The following is a 20,823-nucleotide window of genomic DNA, read 5'->3' as shown; positions in this document are numbered from 1 at the left end:
GATAAGGGCAGGGCAGGGCAGGGCAGCAAAGGCAAGGCAAGGCAAGGCAAGGCAAGGCAAGGCAAGGCAGATAATGCCAGGGCAGGCAAGGCAAGGAGAGGCAGGGCAAGGCAAGGCAAGGCAGATAATGCCAGGGCAGGCAAGGCAAGGCAAGGGAAGGCAAGGCAAGGCAAGGCAAGGCAAGGCAGATAATGCCAGGGCAGGCAAGCCAAGGCAAGGCAAGGCAAGGCAAGGCAAGGCAAGGCAAGGCAAGGCAAGGCAAGGCAAGGCAGATAATGCCAGGGCAGGCAAGGCAGGGCAATGGAAGATAAGGGCAGGGCAAGGCAGGCAAGGCAGGGCAGGGCAGGGCAAGGCAAGGCAAGGCAAGGCAAGGCAAGGCAAGGCAAGGCAAGGCAGATAATGCCAGGGCAGGCAGGGCACGGCAATGGAAGATAAGGGCAGGGCAGGGCAGGTTAGTGCAGCCAAGGCAGGGCAACGGAAGATAAGGGCAGGGCAGGTTAGGGCAGGCAAGGCAGGGCAACGGAAGATAAGGGCAGGGCAGGCAAGGCAAGGCAAGGCAAGGCAAGGCAAGGCAAGGTAAGGCAAGGCAAGGCAAGGCAGATAATGCCAGGGCAGGCAAGGCAAGGCAAGGCAAGGCAATGCAAGGCAAGGCAAGGCAATGCAGATAATGCCAGGGCAGGCAAGGCAGGGCAACAGAAGATAAGGGCAGCGCAGGCAAGGCAAGGCAAGGCAGCGCAACGGAAGATAAGGGCAGGGCAGGCAAGGCAAGGCAAGGCAAGGCAAGGCAGATAATGCCAGTGCAGGCAAGGCAGGGCAACGGAAGATAAGGGCAGGGCACGTTAGGGCAGGCAAGGCAGGGCAACGGAAGATAAGGGCAGGGCAGGCAAGTGAAGGCAAGGCAAGGCAGATAATGCCAGGGCAGTCAAGGCAAGGAGAGGCAAGGCAAGGCAAGGCAAGGCAGATAATGCCAGGGCAGGCAAGGCAAGACAAGGCAAGGCAAGGCAAGGCCAGGCAGATAATGCCAGGGCAGGCAAGGCAAGGCAATGCAAGGCAAGGCAAGGCAAAGCAAGGCAAGGCAAGGCAAGGCAGATAATGCCAGCGCAGGCAAGGCAGGGCAATGGAAGATAAGGGCAGGGCAGGCAATGCAGGGCAGGGCAGGGCAGGGCAGGGCAAGGCAAGGCAAGGCAAGGCAAGGCAAGGCAGATAATGCCAGGGCAGGCAAGGCAGGGCAACGGAAGATAAGGGCAGGGCAGGTTAGGGCAGGCAAAGCAGGGCAACAGAAGATAAGGGCAGGGCAGGCAAGGCAAGGCAAGGCAAGGCAAGGCAAGGCAAGGCAGGGCAAGGCAAGGCAAGGCAGATAATGCCAGGGCAGGCAAGGCAAGGCAAGGCAAGGCAAGGCAGATAATGCCAGGGCAGGCAAGGCAGGGCAAGGGAAGATAAGGGCAGGGCAGGCAAGGCAAGGCAAGGCAAGGCAAGGCAAGGCAAGGCAGATAATGCCAGGGCAGGCACGGCAGGGCCACGGAAGATAAGGGTAGGGTAGGTTAGGGCAGGCAAGGCAAGGCAAGGCAAGGCAGTTAATACCAGGGCAGGCAAGGCAGGGCAACGGAAGATAAGGGTAGGGTAGGTTAGGGCAGGCAAGGCAAGACAAGGCAAGGCAAGGCAGATAATGCCAGGGCAGGCAAGGCAAGGAAAGTCAAGGCAAGGCAAGGAAGATAAGGGCAGGGCAGGCAAGGCAAGGCAAGGCAAGGCAAGGCAGATAATGCCAGGGCAGTCAAGGCAGCGCAACGGAAGATAAGGGCAGGGAAGGCAAGGCAAGGCAAGGCAAGGCAAGGCAAGTCAGATAATGCCAGGGCAGGCAAGGCAAGGCAAGGCAAGGCAAGGCAGATAATGCCAGGGCAGGCAAGGCAGGGCAATGGAAGATAAGGGCAGGGTAGGCAAGGCAGTGCAGGGTAGGGCAGGGCAAGGCAAGGCAAGGCAAGGCAAGGCAAGGCAAGGCAAGGCAAGGCAAGGCAAGGCAGATAATTCCAGGGCAGGCAAGGCAGGGCAACGGAATATAAGGGCAGGGCAGGTTAGGGCAGGCAAGGCAGGGCAATGGAAGATAAGTTCAGGGCAAGGCAAGGCAAGGCAAGGCAAGGCAAGGCAGGGCAAGGCTTATAATGCCAGGGCAGGCAAGGCAAGGCAAGGCAGGCAAGGCAAGGCAAGGCAAGGCAAGGCAGATAATGCCAGGACAGGCAAGGCAGGGCAAAGGAAGATAAGGGCAGGGCAGGGCAGGGCAGGGCAGGCAAGGCAAGGCAAGGCAAGGCAAGGCAAGGCAAGGCAGATAATGCCAGGGCAGGCAATGCAAGGCAAGGCCAGGCAAGGCATGGAAAGGCAAGGCAAGGCAGACAATGCCAGGGCAGGCAAGGCAAGGCAAGGCAAGGCAGATAATGCCAGAGCAAGCAAGGCAGGGCAATGGAAGACAAGGGGAGGGCAGGCAAGGCAGGGCAGGGCAAGGCAAAGCAAGGCAAGGCAAGGCAAGGCAAGGCAGATAATGCCAGGGCAGGCAAGGCAAGGAGAGGCAGGGCAAGGCAAGGCAAGGCAGATAATGCCAGGTCAGGCAAGGCAAGGCAAGGCAAGGCAAGGCAGATAATGCCAGGGCAGGCAAGGCAAGGCAAGGCAAGGCAAGGCAAGGCAAGGCAAGGCAAGGCAAGGCAAGGCAGATAATGCCAGGGCAGGCAAGGCAGGGCAATGGAAGATAAGGGCAGGGCAAGGCAGGCAAGGCAGGGCAGGGCAAGGCAAGGCAAGGCAAGGCAAGGCAAGGCAAGGCAAGGCAAGGCAAGGCAAGGCAAGGCAGATAATGCCAGGGCAGGCAGGGCACAGCAATGGAAGATAAGGGCAGGGCAGGCAAGGCAAGGCAAGGCAAGGCAAGGCAAGGCAAGGTAAGGCAAGGCAAGGCAAGGCAGATAATGCCAGGGCAGGCAAGGCAAGGCAAGGCAAGGCAATGCAAGGCAAGGCAAGGCAATGCAGATAATGCCACGGCAGGCAAGGCAGGGCAACAGAAGATAAGGGCAGCGCAGGCAAGGCAAGGCAAGGCAGCGCAACGGAAGATAAGGGCAGGGCAGGCAAGGCAAGGCAAGGCAAGGCAAGGCAGATAATGCCAGTGCAGGCAAGGCAGGGCAACGGAAGATAAGGGCAGGGCACGTTAGGGCAGGCAAGGCAGGGCAACGGAAGATAAGGGCAGGGCAGGCAAGTGAAGGCAAGGCAAGGCAGATAATGCCAGGGCAGTCAAGGCAAGGAGAGGCAAGGCAAGGCAAGGCAAGGCAGATAATGCCAGGGCAGGCAAGGCAAGGCAAGGCAAGGCAAGGCAAGGCCAGGCAGATAATGCCAGGGCAGGCAAGGCAAGGCAATGCAAGGCAAGGCAAGGCAAATCAAGGCAAGGCAAGGCAAGGCAGATAATGCCAGCGCAGGCAAGGCAGGGCAATGGAAGATAAGGGCAGGGCAGCCAATGCAGGGCAGGGCAGGGCAGGGCAGGGCAAGGCAAGGCAAGGCAAGGCAAGGCAAGGCAAGGCAGATAATGCCAGGACAGGCAAGGCAGGGCAACGGAAGATAAGGGCAGGGCAGGTTAGGGCAGGCAAAGCAGTGCAACAGAAGATAAGGGCAGGGCAGGCAAGGCAAGGCAAGGCAAAGCAAGGCAAGGCAAGGCAGGGCAAGGCAAGGCAAGGCAAGGCAAGGCAGATAACGCCAGGGCAGGCAAGGCAGGGCAACGGAAGATAAGGGCAGGGCAGGTTAGGGCAAGCAAGACAGGGCAACAGAAGATAATGCCAGGGCAGGCAAGGCAGGGCAACAGAAGATAAGGGCAGCGCAGGCAAGGCAAGGCAAGGCAAGCAAGGCAAGGCAGCGCAACGGAAGATAAGGGCAGGGCAGGTTAGGGCAGGCAAGGCAGGGCAACGGAAGATAAGGGCAGGGCAGGCAAGGCAAGGCAAGGCAAGGCAGATAATGCCAGGGCAGGCAAGGCAAGGAGAGGCAAGGCAAGGCAAGGCAAGGCAGATAATGCCAGGGCAGGCAAGGCAAGGCAAGGCCAGGCACATAATGCCAGGGCAGGCAAGGCAAGGCAATGCAAGGCAATGCAAGGCAAAGCAAGGCAAGGCAGATAATGCCAGCGCAGGCAAGGCAGGGCAATGGAAGATAAGGGCAGGGCAGGCAATGCAGGGCAGGGCAGGGCAGGGCAGGGCAAGGCAAGGCAAGGCAAGGCAAGGCAAGGCAGATAATGCCAGGGCAGGCAAGGCAGGGCAACGGAAGATAAGGGCAGGGCAGGTTAGGGCAGGCAAAGCAGGGCAACAGAAGATAAGGGCAGGGCAGGCAAGGCAAGGCAAGGCAAGGCAGGGCAAGGCAAGGCAAGGCAGATAATGCCAGGGCAGGCAAGGCAAGGCAAGGCAAGGCAAGGCAGATAATGCCAGGGCAGGCAAGGCAGGGCAAGGGAAGATAAGGGCAGGGCAGGCAAGGCAAGGCAAGGCAAGGCAAGGCAAGGCAAGGCAGATAATTCCAGGGCAGGCACGGCAGGGCCACGGAAGATAAGGGTAGGGTAGGTTAGGGCAGGCAAGGCAAGGCAAGGCAAGGCAGTTAATACCAGGGCAGGCAAGGCAAGGCAGGGCAGGGCAGGGCAAGGCAAGGAAAGGCAAGGCAGGTAATGCCAGGGCAGGCAAGGCAGGGCATTGGAAGATAAGGGCAGGGCAGGGCAAGGCAAGGCAGCGCAGGGCAAGGCAAGGCAAGGCAAGGCAAGGCAACGCTAGGCAAGGCAGATAATGCCAGGGCAGGCAAGGTAAAGCAAGGCAAGGCAAGGCAAGGCAAGGCAAGGCAGATAATGCCAGGGCAGGCAAGGCAGGGTCACCGAAGATAAGGGTAGGGTAGGTTAGGGCAGGCAAGGCAAGGCAAGGCAAGGCAGATAATACCAGGGCAGGCAAGGCAGGGCAATGGAAGATAAGGGTAGGGTAGGTTAGGGCACGCAAGGCAAGGCAAGGCAAGGCAAGGCAAGGCAAGGCAGATAATGCCAGGACAGGCAAGGCAGGGCAACGGAAGATAAGGGCAGGGAAGGCAAGGCAAGGCAAGGTAAGGCAAGGCAGATAATGCCAGGGCAGGCAAAGCAAGGCAAGGCAAGGCAAGGCAAGGCAAGGCAAGGCAAGGCAAGGCAGATAATGCCAGGGCAGGCAAGGCAAGGAAAGGCAAGGCAAGGCAAGGAAGATAAGGGCAGGTCAGGCAAGGCAAGGCAAGGCAAGGCAAGGCAGATAATGCCAGGGCAGGCAAGGCAGGGCAACGGAAGATAAGGGCAGGAAAGGCAAGGCAAGGCAAGGCAAGGCATATGATGCCAGTGCAGGCAAGGCAAGGCAAGGCAAGGCAAGGCAAGGCCAGGCAAGGCAAGGCAAGGCAAGGCAGATAATGCCAGGGCAGGCAAGGCAAGGCAAGGCCAGGGAAGGCAAGACATGGCAAGGCAAGGCAGATAATGCCAGGGCAGGCAAGGCAAGGCAAGGCAAGGCAAGGCAAGGCAAGGCAAGGCAGATAATGCCAGGGCAGGCAAGGCAGGGCAACGGAAGATAAGGGCAGGGCAGGTTAGGGCAGGCAAGACAGGGCAACAGAAGATAAGCGCAGGGCAAGGCAAGGCAAGGCAAGGCAAGGCAGATAATGCCAGGGCAGGCAAGGCAAGGCAAGGCAAGGCAAGGCAAGGCAGATAATGCCAGGGCAGGCAAGGCAAGGCAAGGCAAGGCAAGGCAAGGCAGATAATGCCAGGACAGGCAAGGCAGGGCAAGGGAAGATAAGGGCAGGGCAAGGCAGGCAAGGCAGGGCAGGGCAAGGCAAGGCAAGGCAAGGCAAGGCAAGGCAAGGCAAGGCAAGGCAAGGCAGATAATGCCAGGGCAGGCAGGGCACAGCAATGGAAGATAAGGGCAGGGCAGGCAAGGCAAGGCAAGGCAAGGCAAGGCAAGGCAAGGTAAGGCAAGGCAAGGCAAGGCAGATAATGCCAGGGCAGGCAAGGCAAGGCAAGGCAAGGCAATGCAAGGCAAGGCAAGGCAATGCAGATAATGCCACGGCAGGCAAGGCAGGGCAACAGAAGATAAGGGCAGCGCAGGCAAGGCAAGGCAAGGCAGCGCAACGGAAGATAAGGGCAGGGCAGGCAAGGCACGGCAAGGCAAGGCAAGGCAGATAATGCCAGTGCAGGCAAGGCAGGGCAACGGAAGATAAGGGCAGGGCACGTTAGGGCAGGCAAGGCAGGGCAACGGAAGATAAGGGCAGGGCAGGCAAGTGAAGGCAAGGCAAGGCAGATAATGCCAGGGCAGTCAAGGCAAGGAGAGGCAAGGCAAGGCAAGGCAAGGCAGATAATGCCAGGGCAGGCAAGGCAAGGCAAGGCAAGGCAAGGCAAGGCCAGGCAGATAATGCCAGGGCAGGCAAGGCAAGGCAATGCAAGGCAAGGCAAGGCAAATCAAGGCAAGGCAAGGCAAGGCAGATAATGCCAGCGCAGGCAAGGCAGGGCAATGGAAGATAAGGGCAGGGCAGCCAATGCAGGGCAGGGCAGGGCAGGGCAGGGCAAGGCAAGGCAAGGCAAGGCAAGGCAAGGCAAGGCAGATAATGCCAGGACAGGCAAGGCAGGGCAACGGAAGATAAGGGCAGGGCAGGTTAGGGCAGGCAAAGCAGTGCAACAGAAGATAAGGGCAGGGCAGGCAAGGCAAGGCAAGGCAAAGCAAGGCAAGGCAAGGCAGGGCAAGGCAAGGCAAGGCAAGGCAAGGCAGATAACGCCAGGGCAGGCAAGGCAGGGCAACGGAAGATAAGGGCAGGGCAGGTTAGGGCAAGCAAGACAGGGCAACAGAAGATAATGCCAGGGCAGGCAAGGCAGGGCAACAGAAGATAAGGGCAGCGCAGGCAAGGCAAGGCAAGGCAAGCAAGGCAAGGCAGCGCAACGGAAGATAAGGGCAGGGCAGGTTAGGGCAGGCAAGGCAGGGCAACGGAAGATAAGGGCAGGGCAGGCAAGGCAAGGCAAGGCAAGGCAGATAATGCCAGGGCAGGCAAGGCAAGGAGAGGCAAGGCAAGGCAAGGCAAGGCAGATAATGCCAGGGCAGGCAAGGCAAGGCAAGGCAAGGCAAGGCAAGGCCAGGCACATAATGCCAGGGCAGGCAAGGCAAGGCAATGCAAGGCAATGCAAGGCAAAGCAAGGCAAGGCAGATAATGCCAGCGCAGGCAAGGCAGGGCAATGGAAGATAAGGGCAGGGCAGGCAATGCAGGGCAGGGCAGGGCAGGGCAGGGCAAGGCAAGGCAAGGCAAGGCAAGGCAAGGCAGATAATGCCAGGGCAGGCAAGGCAGGGCAACGGAAGATAAGGGCAGGGCAGGTTAGGGCAGGCAAAGCAGGGCAACAGAAGATAAGGGCAGGGCAGGCAAGGCAAGGCAAGGCAAGGCAGGGCAAGGCAAGGCAAGGCAGATAATGCCAGGGCAGGCAAGGCAAGGCAAGGCAAGGCAAGGCAGATAATGCCAGGGCAGGCAAGGCAGGGCAAGGGAAGATAAGGGCAGGGCAGGCAAGGCAAGGCAAGGCAAGGCAAGGCAAGGCAAGGCAGATAATTCCAGGGCAGGCACGGCAGGGCCACGGAAGATAAGGGTAGGGTAGGTTAGGGCAGGCAAGGCAAGGCAAGGCAAGGCAGTTAATACCAGGGCAGGCAAGGCAAGGCAGGGCAGGGCAGGGCAAGGCAAGGAAAGGCAAGGCAGGTAATGCCAGGGCAGGCAAGGCAGGGCATTGGAAGATAAGGGCAGGGCAGGGCAAGGCAAGGCAGCGCAGGGCAAGGCAAGGCAAGGCAAGGCAAGGCAACGCTAGGCAAGGCAGATAATGCCAGGGCAGGCAAGGTAAAGCAAGGCAAGGCAAGGCAAGGCAAGGCAAGGCAGATAATGCCAGGGCAGGCAAGGCAGGGTCACCGAAGATAAGGGTAGGGTAGGTTAGGGCAGGCAAGGCAAGGCAAGGCAAGGCAGATAATACCAGGGCAGGCAAGGCAGGGCAATGGAAGATAAGGGTAGGGTAGGTTAGGGCACGCAAGGCAAGGCAAGGCAAGGCAAGGCAAGGCAAGGCAGATAATGCCAGGGCAGGCAAGGCAGGGCAACGGAAGATAAGGGCAGGGAAGGCAAGGCAAGGCAAGGTAAGGCAAGGCAGATAATGCCAGGGCAGGCAAAGCAAGGCAAGGCAAGGCAAGGCAAGGCAAGGCAAGGCAAGGCAAGGCAAGGCAGATAATGCCAGGGCAGGCAAGGCAAGGAAAGGCAAGGCAAGGCAAGGAAGATAAGGGCAGGTCAGGCAAGGCAAGGCAAGGCAAGGCAAGGCAGATAATGCCAGGGCAGGCAAGGCAGGGCAACGGAAGATAAGGGCAGGAAAGGCAAGGCAAGGCAAGGCAAGGCATATGATGCCAGTGCAGGCAAGGCAAGGCAAGGCAAGGCAAGGCAAGGCCAGGCAAGGCAAGGCAAGGCAAGGCAGATAATGCCAGGGCAGGCAAGGCAAGGCAAGGCCAGGGAAGGCAAGACATGGCAAGGCAAGGCAGATAATGCCAGGGCAGGCAAGGCAAGGCAAGGCAAGGCAAGGCAAGGCAAGGCAAGGCAGATAATGCCAGGGCAGGCAAGGCAGGGCAACGGAAGATAAGGGCAGGGCAGGTTAGGGCAGGCAAGACAGGGCAACAGAAGATAAGCGCAGGGCAAGGCAAGGCAAGGCAAGGCAAGGCAGATAATGCCAGGGCAGGCAAGGCAAGGCAAGGCAAGGCAAGGCAAGGCAGATAATGCCAGGGCAGGCAAGGCAAGGCAAGGCAAGGCAAGGCAAGGCAGATAATGCCAGGACAGGCAAGGCAGGGCAAGGGAAGATAAGGGCAGGGCAGGCAAGGCAAGGCAAGGCAAGGCAAGGCAAGGCAAGGCAAGGCAGATAATGCCAGGGCAGGCAAGGCAAAGCAAGGCAAGGCAAGGCAAGGCAAGGCAAGGCAAGGCAAGGCAAGGCAAGGCAAGGCAAGGCAGATAATGCCAGGGCAGGCAAGGCAGGGCCACGGAAGATAAGGGTAGGGTAGGTTAGGGCAGGCAAGGCAAGGCAAGGCAAGGCAGATAATACCAGGGCAGGCAAGGCAGGGCAATGGAAGATAAGGGTAGGGTAGGTTAGGGCAGGCAAAGCAAGGCAAGGCAAGGCAAGGCAAGGCAAGGAAAGGCAAGGCAAGGCAGATAATGCCAGGGCAGGCAAGGCAGGGCAACGGAAGATAAGGGCAGGGAAGGCAAGGCAAGGCAAGGTAAGGCAAGGCAGATAATGCCAGGGCAGGCAAGGCAAGGCAAGGCAAAGCAAGCAAGGCAAGGCAAGGCAAGGCAAGGCAAGGCAAGGCAAGGCAAGGCAAGGCAGATAAGGCCAGGGCAGGCAAGGCAAGGCAAGGCAAAGCAAGCAAGGCAAGGCAAGGCAAGGCAAGGCAAGGCAAGGCTAGGCAAGGCAGATAATACCAGGGCAGGCAAGGCAGGGCAACGGAAGATAAGGGTAGGGTAGGTTAGGGCAGGCAAGGCAAAGCAAGGCAAGGCAAGGCAAGGCAAGGCAAGGCAAGGCAGATAATGCCAGGGCAGGCAAGGCAAGGAAAGGCAAGGCAAGGCAAGGAAGATAAGGGCAGGTCAGGCAAGGCAAGGCAAGGCAAGGCAAGGCAAGGCAAGGCAAGGCAAGGCAGATAATGCCAGGGCAGGCAAGGCAAGGCAAGGCAAGGCAAGGCAGATAATGCCAGGGCAGGCAAGGCACGGCAACGGAAGATAAGGGCAGGGCAGGTTAGGGCAGGCAAGGCAGGGCAACGGAAGATAAGGGCAGGGAAGGCAAGGCAAGGCAAGGCAGGGCAAGGCATATAATGCCAGGGCAGGCAAGGCAAGGCAAGGCAGGGCAAGGCATATAATGCCAGGCCAGGCAAGGCAAGGGAAGGCAGGCAAGGCAAGTCAAGGCAGATAAGGCCAGGGCAGGCAAGGCAAGGCAAGGCAAAGCAAGGCAAGGCAAGGCAAGGCAAGGCAAGGCAAGGCAAGGCAAGGCAAATAATGCCAGGGCAGGCAAGGCAGGGCAACGGAAGATAAGGGTAGGGTAGGTTAGGGCAGGCAAGGCAAGGCAAGGCAGGGCAAGGCAAGGCAAGGCAAGGCAGATAATGCCAGGGCAGGCAAGGCAGGGCAACGGAAGATAAGGGCAGGAAAGGCAAGGCAAGGCAAGGCAAGGCAAGGCAAGGCAAGGCAAGGCAAGGCAAGGCAAGGCAAGGCAGATAATGCCAGGGCAGGCAAGGCAAGGCAAGGCAAGGCAAGGCAGATAATGCCAGGGCAGGCAATGCAGGGCAACGGAAGATAAGGGCAGGGCAGGTTAGGGCAGGCAAGGCAGGGCAACGGAAGATAAGGGCAGGGAAGGCAAGGCAAGGCAAGGCAGGGCAAGGCATATAATGCCAGGGCAGGCAAGGCAAGGGAAGGCAGGCAAGGCAAGGCAAGGCAAGGCAAGGCAAGGCAAGGCAAGGCAGATAATGCCAGGGCAGGCAAGGCAAGGCCAGGCAAGGCAAGACAAGGCAAGGCAAGGCAGATAATGCCAGGGCAGGCAAGGCAAGGCAAGGCAAGGCAAGGCAAGGCAGATAACGCCAGTGCAGGCAAGGCAGGGCAACGGAAGATAAGGGCAGGGCAGGTTAGGGCAAGCAAGACAGGGCAACAGAAGATAATGCCAGGGCAGGCAAGGCAGGGCAACAGAAGATAAGGGCAGCGCAGGCAAGGCAAGGCAAGGCAAGCAAGGCAAGGCAGCGCAACGGAAGATAAGGGCAGGGCAGGTTAGGGCAGGCAAGGCAGGGCAACGGAAGATAAGGGCAGGGCAGGCAAGGCAAGGCAAGGCAAGGCAGATAATGCCAGGGCAGGCAAGGCAAGGAGAGGCAAGGCAAGGCAAGGCAAGGCAAGGCAGATAATGCCAGGGCAGGCAAGGCAAGGCAAGGCAAGGCAAGGCAAGGCCAGGCACATAATGCCAGGGCAGGCAAGGCAAGGCAATGCAAGGCAATGCAAGGCAAAGCAAGGCAAGGCAGATAATGCCAGCGCAGGCAAGGCAGGGCAATGGAAGATAAGGGCAGGGCAGGCAATGCAGGGCAGGGCAGGGCAGGGCAGGGCAAGGCAAGGCAAGGCAAGGCAAGGCAAGGCAGATAATGCCAGGGCAGGCAAGGCAGGGCAACGGAAGATAAGGGCAGGGCAGGTTAGGGCAGGCAAAGCAGGGCAACAGAAGAGAAGGGCAGGGCAGGCAAGGCAAGGCAAGGCAAGGCAGGGCAAGGCAAGGCAAGGCAAGGCAGATAATGCCAGGGCAGGCAAGGCAAGGCAAGGCAAGGCAAGGCAGATAATGCCAGGGCAGGCAAGGCAGGGCAAGGGAAGATAAGGGCAGGGCAGGCAAGGCAAGGCAAGGCAAGGCAAGGCAAGGCAAGGCAGATAATTCCAGGGAAGGCACGGCAGGGCCACGGAAGATAAGGGTAGGGTAGGTTAGGGCAGGCAAGGCAAGGCAAGGCAAGGCAGTTAATACCAGGGCAGGCAAGGCAAGGCAGGGCAGGGCAGGGCAAGGCAAGGAAAGGCAAGGCAGGTAATGCCAGGGCAGGCAAGGCAGGGCATTGGAAGATAAGGGCAGGGCAGGGCAAGGCAAGGCAGCGCAGGGCAAGGCAAGGCAAGGCAAGGCAAGGCAACGCTAGGCAAGGCAGATAATGCCAGGGCAGGCAAGGTAAAGCAAGGCAAGGCAAGGCAAGGCAAGGCAAGGCAGATAATGCCAGGGCAGGCAAGGCAGGGTCACCGAAGATAAGGGTAGGGTAGGTTAGGGCAGGCAAGGCAAGGCAAGGCAAGGCAGATAATACCAGGGCAGGCAAGGCAGGGCAATGGAAGATAAGGGTAGGGTAGGTTAGGGAACGCAAGGCAAGGCAAGGCAAGGCAAGGCAAGGCAAGGCAGATAATGCCAGGGCAGGCAAGGCAGGGCAACGGAAGATAAGGGCAGGGAAGGCAAGGCAAGGCAAGGTAAGGCAAGGCAGATAATGCCAGGGCAGGCAAAGCAAGGCAAGGCAAGGCAAGGCACGGCAAGGCAAGGCAAGGCAAGGCAGATAATGCCAGGGCAGGCAAGGCAAGGAAAGGCAAGGCAAGGCAAGGAAGATAAGGGCAGGTCAGGCAAGGCAAGGCAAGGCAAGGCAAGGCAGATAATGCCAGGGCAGGCAAGGCAGGGCAACGGAAGATAAGGGCAGGAAAGGCAAGGCAAGGCCAGGCAAGGCAAGGCAAGGCAAGGCAGATAATGCCAGGGCAGGCAAGGCAAGGCAAGGCCAGGGAAGGCAAGACATGGCAAGGCAAGGCAGATAATGCCAGGGCAGGCAAGGCAAGGCAAGGCAAGGCAAGGCAAGGCAAGGCAAGGCAGATAATGCCAGGGCAGGCAAGGCAGGGCAACGGAAGATAAGGGCAGGGCAGGTTAGGGCAGGCAAGACAGGGCAACAGAAGATAAGCGCAGGGCAAGGCAAGGCAAGGCAAGGCAAGGCAGATAATGCCAGGGCAGGCAAGGCAAGGCAAGGCAAGGCAAGGCAAGGCAGATAATGCCAGGGCAGGCAAGGCAAGGCAAGGCAAGGCAAGGCAAGGCAAGGCAGATAATGCCAGGACAGGCAAGGCAGGGCAAGGGAAGATAAGGGCAGGGCAGGCAAGGCAAGGCAAGGCAAGGCAAGGCAAGGCAAGGCAAGGCAGATAATGCCAGGGCAGGCAAGGCAAAGCAAGGCAAGGCAAGGCAAGGCAAGGCAAGGCAAGGCAAGGCAAGGCAAGGCAAGGCAAGGCAGATAATGCCAGGGCAGGCAAGGCAGGGCCACGGAAGATAAGGGTAGGGTAGGTTAGGGCAGGCAAGGCAAGGCAAGGCAAGGCAGATAATACCAGGGCAGGCAAGGCAGGGCAATGGAAGATAAGGGTAGGGTAGGTTAGGGCAGGCAAAGCAAGGCAAGGCAAGGCAAGGCAAGGCAAGGAAAGGCAAGGCAAGGCAGATAATGCCAGGGCAGGCAAGGCAGGGCAACGGAAGATAAGGGCAGGGAAGGCAAGGCAAGGCAAGGTAAGGCAAGGCAGATAATGCCAGGGCAGGCAAGGCAAGGCAAGGCAAGGCAAGGCAAGGCAAGGCAAGGCAAGGCAGATAAGGCCAGGGCAGGCAAGGCAAGGCAAGGCAAAGCAAGCAAGGCAAGGCAAGGCAAGGCAAGGCAAGGCAAGGCTAGGCAAGGCAGATAATATCAGGGCAGGCAAGGCAGGGCAACGGAAGATAAGGGTAGGGTAGGTTAGGGCAGGCAAGGCAAAGCAAGGCAAGGCAAGGCAAGGCAAGGCAAGGCAAGGCAAGGCAAGGCAGATAATGCCAGGGCAGGCAAGGCAAGGAAAGGCAAGGCAAGGCAAGGAAGATAAGGGCAGGTCAGGCAAGGCAAGGCAAGGCAAGGCAAGGCAAGGCAAGGCAAGGCAAGGCAGATAATGCCAGGGCAGGCAAGGCAAGGCAAGGCAAGGCAAGGCAGATAATGCCAGGGCAGGCAAGGCACGGCAACGGAAGATAAGGGCAGGGCAGGTTAGGGCAGGCAAGGCAGGGCAACGGAAGATAAGGGCAGGGAAGGCAAGGCAAGGCAAGGCAGGGCAAGGCATATAATGCCAGGGCAGGCAAGGCAAGGCAAGGCAGGGCAAGGCATATAATGCCAGGGCAGGCAAGGCAAGGGAAGGCAGGCAAGGCAAGGCAAGGCAAGGCAAGGCAAGGCAAGGCAAGGCAAGGCAAGGCAGATAATGCCAGGGCAGGCAAAGCAGGGCAACGGAAGATAAGGGCAGGGCAGGGCAGGCAAGGCAAGGCAAGGCAAGGCAAGGCAAGGCAAGGCAAGGCAGTTAATACCGGGGCAGGCAAGGCAAGGAGAGGCAAGGCAAGGCAAGGCAAGGCAAGGCAAGGCAGATAATGCCAGGGCAGGCAAGGCAAGGCAAGGCAAGGCAAGGCAAGGCCAGGCAGATAATGCCAGGGCAGGCAAGGCAAGGCAATGCAAGGCAAGGCAAGGCAAAGCAAGGCAAGGCAAGGCAAGGCAGATAATGCCAGCGCAGGCAAGGCAGAGCAATGGAAGATAAGGGCAGGGCAGGCAATGCAGGGCAGGGCAGGGCAGGGCAGGGCAAGGCAAGGCAAGGCAAGGCAAGGCAAGGCAGATAACGCCAGGGCAGGCAAGGCAGGGCAACGGAAGATAAGGGCAGGGCAGGTTAGGGCAGGCAAAGCAGGGCAACAGAAGATAAGGGCAGGGCAGGCAAGGCAAGGCAAGGCAAGGCAAGGCAAGGCAAGGCAAGGCAGGGCAATGGAAGATAAGGGCAGGGCAGGCAAGGCAAGGCAGGGCAGGGCAGGGCAAGGCAAGGCAAGGCAAGGCAAGGCAAGGCAAGGCAGGTAATGCCAGGGCAGGGCAAGGCAGGGCAATGGAAGATAAGGGCAGGGCAGGCAAGGCAGGGCAGGGCAAGGCAAGGCAGGGCAAGGCAAGGCAAGGCAAGGCAAGGCAAGGCAAGGCAAGACAAGGCAAGGCAAGGCAGATAATGCCAGGGCAGGCAAGACAGGGCAATGGAATATAAGGGCAGGGCAGGCAAGGCAGGTCAGGGCAGGGCAGGGTAGGGCAGGGCAAGGCAAGGCAAGGCAAGGCAAGGCAGATCAGGCCAGGGCAGGCAAGGCAGGGCAATGGAAGATAAGGGCAAGGCAGGCAAAGCAGGGCAGGGCAGGGCAAGGCAAGGCAAGGCAAGGCAAGGCAAGGCAAGGCAAGGCAAGGCAAGGCAAGGCAGTTAATGCCAGGGCAGGCAAGGCAGGGAAATGGAAGATAAGGGCAGGGCAGGGCAGGCAAGGCAAGGCAAGGCAAGGCAAGGCAAGGCAAGGCAAGGCAAGGCAGTTAATACCAGGGCAGGCAAGGCAAGGAGAGGCAAGGCAAGGCAAGGCAAGGCAAGGCAAGGCAGATAATGCCAGGGCAGGCAAGGCAAGGCAAGGCAAGGCAAGGCAAGGCAAGGCAGATAATGCCAGGGCAGGCAAGGCAGGGCAGCAGAAGATAAGGGCAGGGCAGGTTAGGGCAGGCAATGCAGGGCAACGGAAGATAAGGGCAGGGAAGGCAAGGCAACGCAAGGCAGGGCAAGGCATATAATGCCAGTGCAGGCAAGGCAAGGCAAGGCAAGGCAAGGCAAGGCAAGGCCAGGCAAGGCAAGGCAAGGCAGATAATGCCAGGGCAGGCAAGGCAAAGCAAGGCAAGGCAAGGCAAGGCAAGGCAAGGCAAGGCAAGGCAAGGCAAGGCAGATAATGCCAGGGCAGGCAAGGCAGGGCCACGGAAGATAAGGGTAGGGTAGGTTAGGGCAGGCAAGGCAAGGCAAGGCAAGGCAGATAATACCAGGGCAGGCAAGGCAGGGCAATGGAAGATAAGGGTAGGGTAGGTTAGGGCAGGCAAGGCAAGGCAAGGCAAGGCAAGGCAAGGCAAGGCAAGGCAAGGCAGATAATGCCAGGGCAGGCAAGGCAGAGCAACGGAAGATAAGGGCAGGGAAGGCAAGGCAAGGCAGGTTAAGGCAAGGCAGATAATGCCAGGGCAGGCAAGGCAAGGCAAGGCAAGGCAAGGCAAGGCAAGGCAGATAAGGCCAGGGCAGGCAATGCAGGGCAACGGAAGATAAGGGCAGGGCAGGTTAGGGCAGGCAAGGCAGGGCAACGGAAGATAATGCCAGGGCAGGCAAGGCAAGGCAAGGCAAGGCAGATAATGCCAGGGCAGGCAAGGCAAGGAGAGGCAAGGCAAGGCAAGGCAAGGCAGATAATGCCAGGGCAGGCAAGGCAAGGCAAGGCAAGGCAAGGCAAGGCCAGGCACATAATGCCAGGGCAGGCAAGGCAAGGCAATGCAAGGCAATGCAAGGCAAAGCAAGGCAAGGCAGATAATGCCAGCGCAGGCAAGGCAGGGCAATGGAAGATAAGGGCAGGGCAGGCAATGCAGGGCAGGGCAGGGCAGGGCAGGGCAAGGCAAGGCAAGGCAAGGCAAGGCAAGGCAGATAATGCCAGGGCAGGCAAGGCAGGGCAACGGAAGATAAGGGCAGGGCAGGTTAGGGCAGGCAAAGCAGGGCAACAGAAGATAAGGGCAGGGCAGGCAAGGCAAGGCAAGGCAAGGCAGGGCAAGGCAAGGCAAGGCAGATAATGCCAGGGCAGGCAAGGCAAGGCAAGGCAAGGCAAGGCAGATAATGCCAGGGCAGGCAAGGCAGGGCAAGGGAAGATAAGGGCAGGGCAGGCAAGGCAAGGCAAGGCAAGGCAAGGCAAGGCAAGGCAGATAATTCCAGGGCAGGCACGGCAGGGCCACGGAAGATAAGGGTAGGGTAGGTTAGGGCAGGCAAGGCAAGGCAAGGCAAGGCAGTTAATACCAGGGCAGGCAAGGCAAGGCAGGGCAGGGCAGGGCAAGGCAAGGAAAGGCAAGGCAGGTAATGCCAGGGCAGGCAAGGCAGGGCATTGGAAGATAAGGGCAGGGCAGGGCAAGGCAAGGCAGCGCAGGGCAAGGCAAGGCAGCGCAGGGCAAGGCAAGGCAACGCAAGGCAAGGCAGATAATGCCAGGGCAGGCAAGGCAGGGCAATGGAAGATAAGGGTAGGGTAGGTTAGGGCACGCAAGGCAAGGCAAGGCAAGGCAAGGCAAGGCAAGGCAGATAATGCCAGGGCAGGCAAGGCAGGGCAACGGAAGATAAGGGCAGGGAAGGCAAGGCAAGGCAAGGTAAGGCAAGGCAGATAATGCCAGGGCAGGCAAAGCAAGGCAAGGCAAGGCAAGGCAAGGCAAGGCAAGGCAAGGCAAGGCAGATAATGCCAGGGCAGGCAAGGCAAGGAAAGGCAAGGCAAGGCAAGGAAGATAAGGGCAGGTCAGGCAAGGCAAGGCAAGGCAAGGCAAGGCAAGGCAGATAATGCCAGGGCAGGCAAGGCAGGGCAACGGAAGATAAGGGCAGGAAAGGCAAGGCAAGGCAAGGCAAGGCATATGATGCCAGTGCAGGCAAGGCAAGGCAAGGCAAGGCAAGGCAAGGCAAGGCAAGGCAGATAATGCCAGGGCAGGCAAGGCAAGGCCAGGCAAGGCAAGACAAGGCAAGGCAAGGCAGATAATGCCAGGGCAGGCAAGGCAAGGCAAGGCAAGGCAAGGCAAGGCAGATAACGCCAGTGCAGGCAAGGCAGGGCAACGGAAGATAAGGGCAGGGCAGGTTAGGGCAAGCAAGACAGGGCAACAGAAGATAATGCCAGGGCAGGCAAGGCAGGGCAACAGAAGATAAGGGCAGCGCAGGCAAGGCAAGGCAAGGCAAGCAAGGCAAGGCAGCGCAACGGAAGATAAGGGCAGGGCAGGTTAGGGCAGGCAAGGCAGGGCAACGGAAGATAAGGGCAGGGCAGGCAAGGCAAGGCAAGGCAAGGCAGATAATGCCAGGGCAGGCAAGGCAAGGAGAGGCAAGGCAAGGCAAGGCAAGGCAAGGCAGATAATGCCAGGGCAGGCAAGGCAAGGCAAGGCAAGGCAAGGCAAGGCCAGGCACATAATGCCAGGGCAGGCAAGGCAAGGCAATGCAAGGCAATGCAAGGCAAAGCAAGGCAAGGCAGATAATGCCAGCGCAGGCAAGGCAGGGCAATGGAAGATAAGGGCAGGGCAGGCAATGCAGGGCAGGGCAGGGCAGGGCAGGGCAAGGCAAGGCAAGGCAAGGCAAGGCAAGGCAGATAATGCCAGGGCAGGCAAGGCAGGGCAACGGAAGATAAGGGCAGGGCAGGTTAGGGCAGGCAAAGCAGGGCAACAGAAGAGAAGGGCAGGGCAGGCAAGGCAAGGCAAGGCAAGGCAGGGCAAGGCAAGGCAAGGCAAGGCAGATAATGCCAGGGCAGGCAAGGCAAGGCAAGGCAAGGCAAGGCAGATAATGCCAGGGCAGGCAAGGCAGGGCAAGGGAAGATAAGGGCAGGGCAGGCAAGGCAAGGCAAGGCAAGGCAAGGCAAGGCAAGGCAGATAATTCCAGGGAAGGCACGGCAGGGCCACGGAAGATAAGGGTAGGGTAGGTTAGGGCAGGCAAGGCAAGGCAAGGCAAGGCAGTTAATACCAGGGCAGGCAAGGCAAGGCAGGGCAGGGCAGGGCAAGGCAAGGAAAGGCAAGGCAGGTAATGCCAGGGCAGGCAAGGCAGGGCATTGGAAGATAAGGGCAGGGCAGGGCAAGGCAAGGCAGCGCAGGGCAAGGCAAGGCAAGGCAAGGCAAGGCAACGCTAGGCAAGGCAGATAATGCCAGGGCAGGCAAGGTAAAGCAAGGCAAGGCAAGGCAAGGCAAGGCAAGGCAGATAATGCCAGGGCAGGCAAGGCAGGGTCACCGAAGATAAGGGTAGGGTAGGTTAGGGCAGGCAAGGCAAGGCAAGGCAAGGCAGATAATACCAGGGCAGGCAAGGCAGGGCAATGGAAGATAAGGGTAGGGTAGGTTAGGGAACGCAAGGCAAGGCAAGGCAAGGCAAGGCAAGGCAAGGCAGATAATGCCAGGGCAGGCAAGGCAGGGCAACGGAAGATAAGGGCAGGGAAGGCAAGGCAAGGCAAGGTAAGGCAAGGCAGATAATGCCAGGGCAGGCAAAGCAAGGCAAGGCAAGGCAAGGCACGGCAAGGCAAGGCAAGGCAAGGCAGATAATGCCAGGGCAGGCAAGGCAAGGAAAGGCAAGGCAAGGCAAGGAAGATAAGGGCAGGTCAGGCAAGGCAAGGCAAGGCAAGGCAAGGCAGATAATGCCAGGGCAGGCAAGGCAGGGCAACGGAAGATAAGGGCAGGAAAGGCAAGGCAAGGCCAGGCAAGGCAAGGCAAGGCAAGGCAGATAATGCCAGGGCAGGCAAGGCAAGGCAAGGCCAGTGAAGGCAAGACATGGCAAGGCAAGGCAGATAATGCCAGGGCAGGCAAGGCAAGGCAAGGCAAGGCAAGGCAAGGCAAGGCAAGGCAGATAATGCCAGGGCAGGCAAGGCAGGGCAACGGAAGATAAGGGCAGGGCAGGTTAGGGCAGGCAAGACAGGGCAACAGAAGATAAGCGCAGGGCAAGGCAAGGCAAGGCAAGGCAAGGCAGATAATGCCAGGGCAGGCAAGGCAAGGCAAGGCAAGGCAAGGCAAGGCAGATAATGCCAGGGCAGGCAAGGCAAGGCAAGGCAAGGCAAGGCAAGGCAAGGCAGATAATGCCAGGACAGGCAAGGCAGGGCAAGGGAAGATAAGGGCAGGGCAGGCAAGGCAAGGCAAGGCAAGGCAAGGCAAGGCAAGGCAAGGCAGATAATGCCAGGGCAGGCAAGGCAAAGCAAGGCAAGGCAAGGCAAGGCAAGGCAAGGCAAGGCAAGGCAAGGCAAGGCAAGGCAAGGCAAGGCAGATAATGCCAGGGCAGGCAAGGCAGGGCCACGGAAGATAAGGGTAGGGTAGGTTAGGGCAGGCAAGGCAAGGCAAGGCAAGGCAGATAATACCAGGGCAGGCAAGGCAGGGCAATGGAAGATAAGGGTAGGGTAGGTTAGGGCAGGCAAAGCAAGGCAAGGCAAGGCAAGGCAAGGCAAGGAAAGGCAAGGCAAGGCAGATAATGCCAGGGCAGGCAAGGCAGGGCAACGGAAGATAAGGGCAGGGAAGGCAAGGCAAGGCAAGGTAAGGCAAGGCAGATAATGCCAGGGCAGGCAAGGCAAGGCAAGGCAAGGCAAGGCAAGGCAAGGCAAGGCAAGGCAGATAAGGCCAGGGCAGGCAAGGCAAGGCAAGGCAAAGCAAGCAAGGCAAGGCAAGGCAAGGCAAGGCAAGGCAAGGCTAGGCAAGGCAGATAATATCAGGGCAGGCAAGGCAGGGCAACGGAAGATAAGGGTAGGGTAGGTTAGGGCAGGCAAGGCAAAGCAAGGCAAGGCAAGGCAAGGCAAGGCAAGGCAAGGCAAGGCAAGGCAGATAATGCCAGGGCAGGCAAGGCAAGGAAAGGCAAGGCAAGGCAAGGAAGATAAGGGCAGGTCAGGCAAGGCAAGGCAAGGCAAGGCAAGGCAAGGCAAGGCAAGGCAAGGCAGATAATGCCAGGGCAGGCAAGGCAAGGCAAGGCAAGGCAAGGCAGATAATGCCAGGGCAGGCAAGGCACGGCAACGGAAGATAAGGGCAGGGCAGGTTAGGGCAGGCAAGGCAGGGCAACGGAAGATAAGGGCAGGGAAGGCAAGGCAAGGCAAGGCAGGGCAAGGCATATAATGCCAGGGCAGGCAAGGCAAGGCAAGGCAGGGCAAGGCATATAATGCCAGGGCAGGCAAGGCAAGGGAAGGCAGGCAAGGCAAGGCAAGGCAAGGCAAGGCAAGGCAAGGCAAGGCAAGGCAAGGCAAGGCAGATAATGCCAGGGCAGGCAAAGCAGGGCAACGGAAGATAAGGGCAGGGCAGGGCAGGCAAGGCAAGGCAAGGCAAGGCAAGGCAAGGCAAGGCAAGGCAGTTAATACCGGGGCAGGCAAGGCAAGGAGAGGCAAGGCAAGGCAAGGCAAGGCAAGGCAAGGCAGATAATGCCAGGGCAGGCAAGGCAAGGCAAGGCAAGGCAAGGCAAGGCCAGGCAGATAATGCCAGGGCAGGCAAGGCAAGGCAATGCAAGGCAAGGCAAGGCAAAGCAAGGCAAGGCAAGGCAAGGCAGATAATGCCAGCGCAGGCAAGGCAGAGCAATGGAAGATAAGGGCAGGGCAGGCAATGCAGGGCAGGGCAGGGCAGGGCAGGGCAAGGCAAGGCAAGGCAAGGCAAGGCAAGGCAGATAACGCCAGGGCAGGCAAGGCAGGGCAACGGAAGATAAGGGCAGGGCAGGTTAGGGCAGGCAAAGCAGGGCAACAGAAGATAAGGGCAGGGCAGGCAAGGCAAGGCAAGGCAAGGCAAGGCAAGGCAAGGCAAGGCA

The sequence above is a fragment of the Strix aluco genome, chromosome W (genome assembly GCF_031877795.1).
Source record: "Strix aluco isolate bStrAlu1 chromosome W, bStrAlu1.hap1, whole genome shotgun sequence".
Lineage (NCBI taxonomy): Eukaryota > Metazoa > Chordata > Aves > Strigiformes > Strigidae > Strix > Strix aluco.
The sequence above is the reverse complement of the archived record's forward strand: the minus strand, read 5'-3'. Positions refer to the sequence as shown.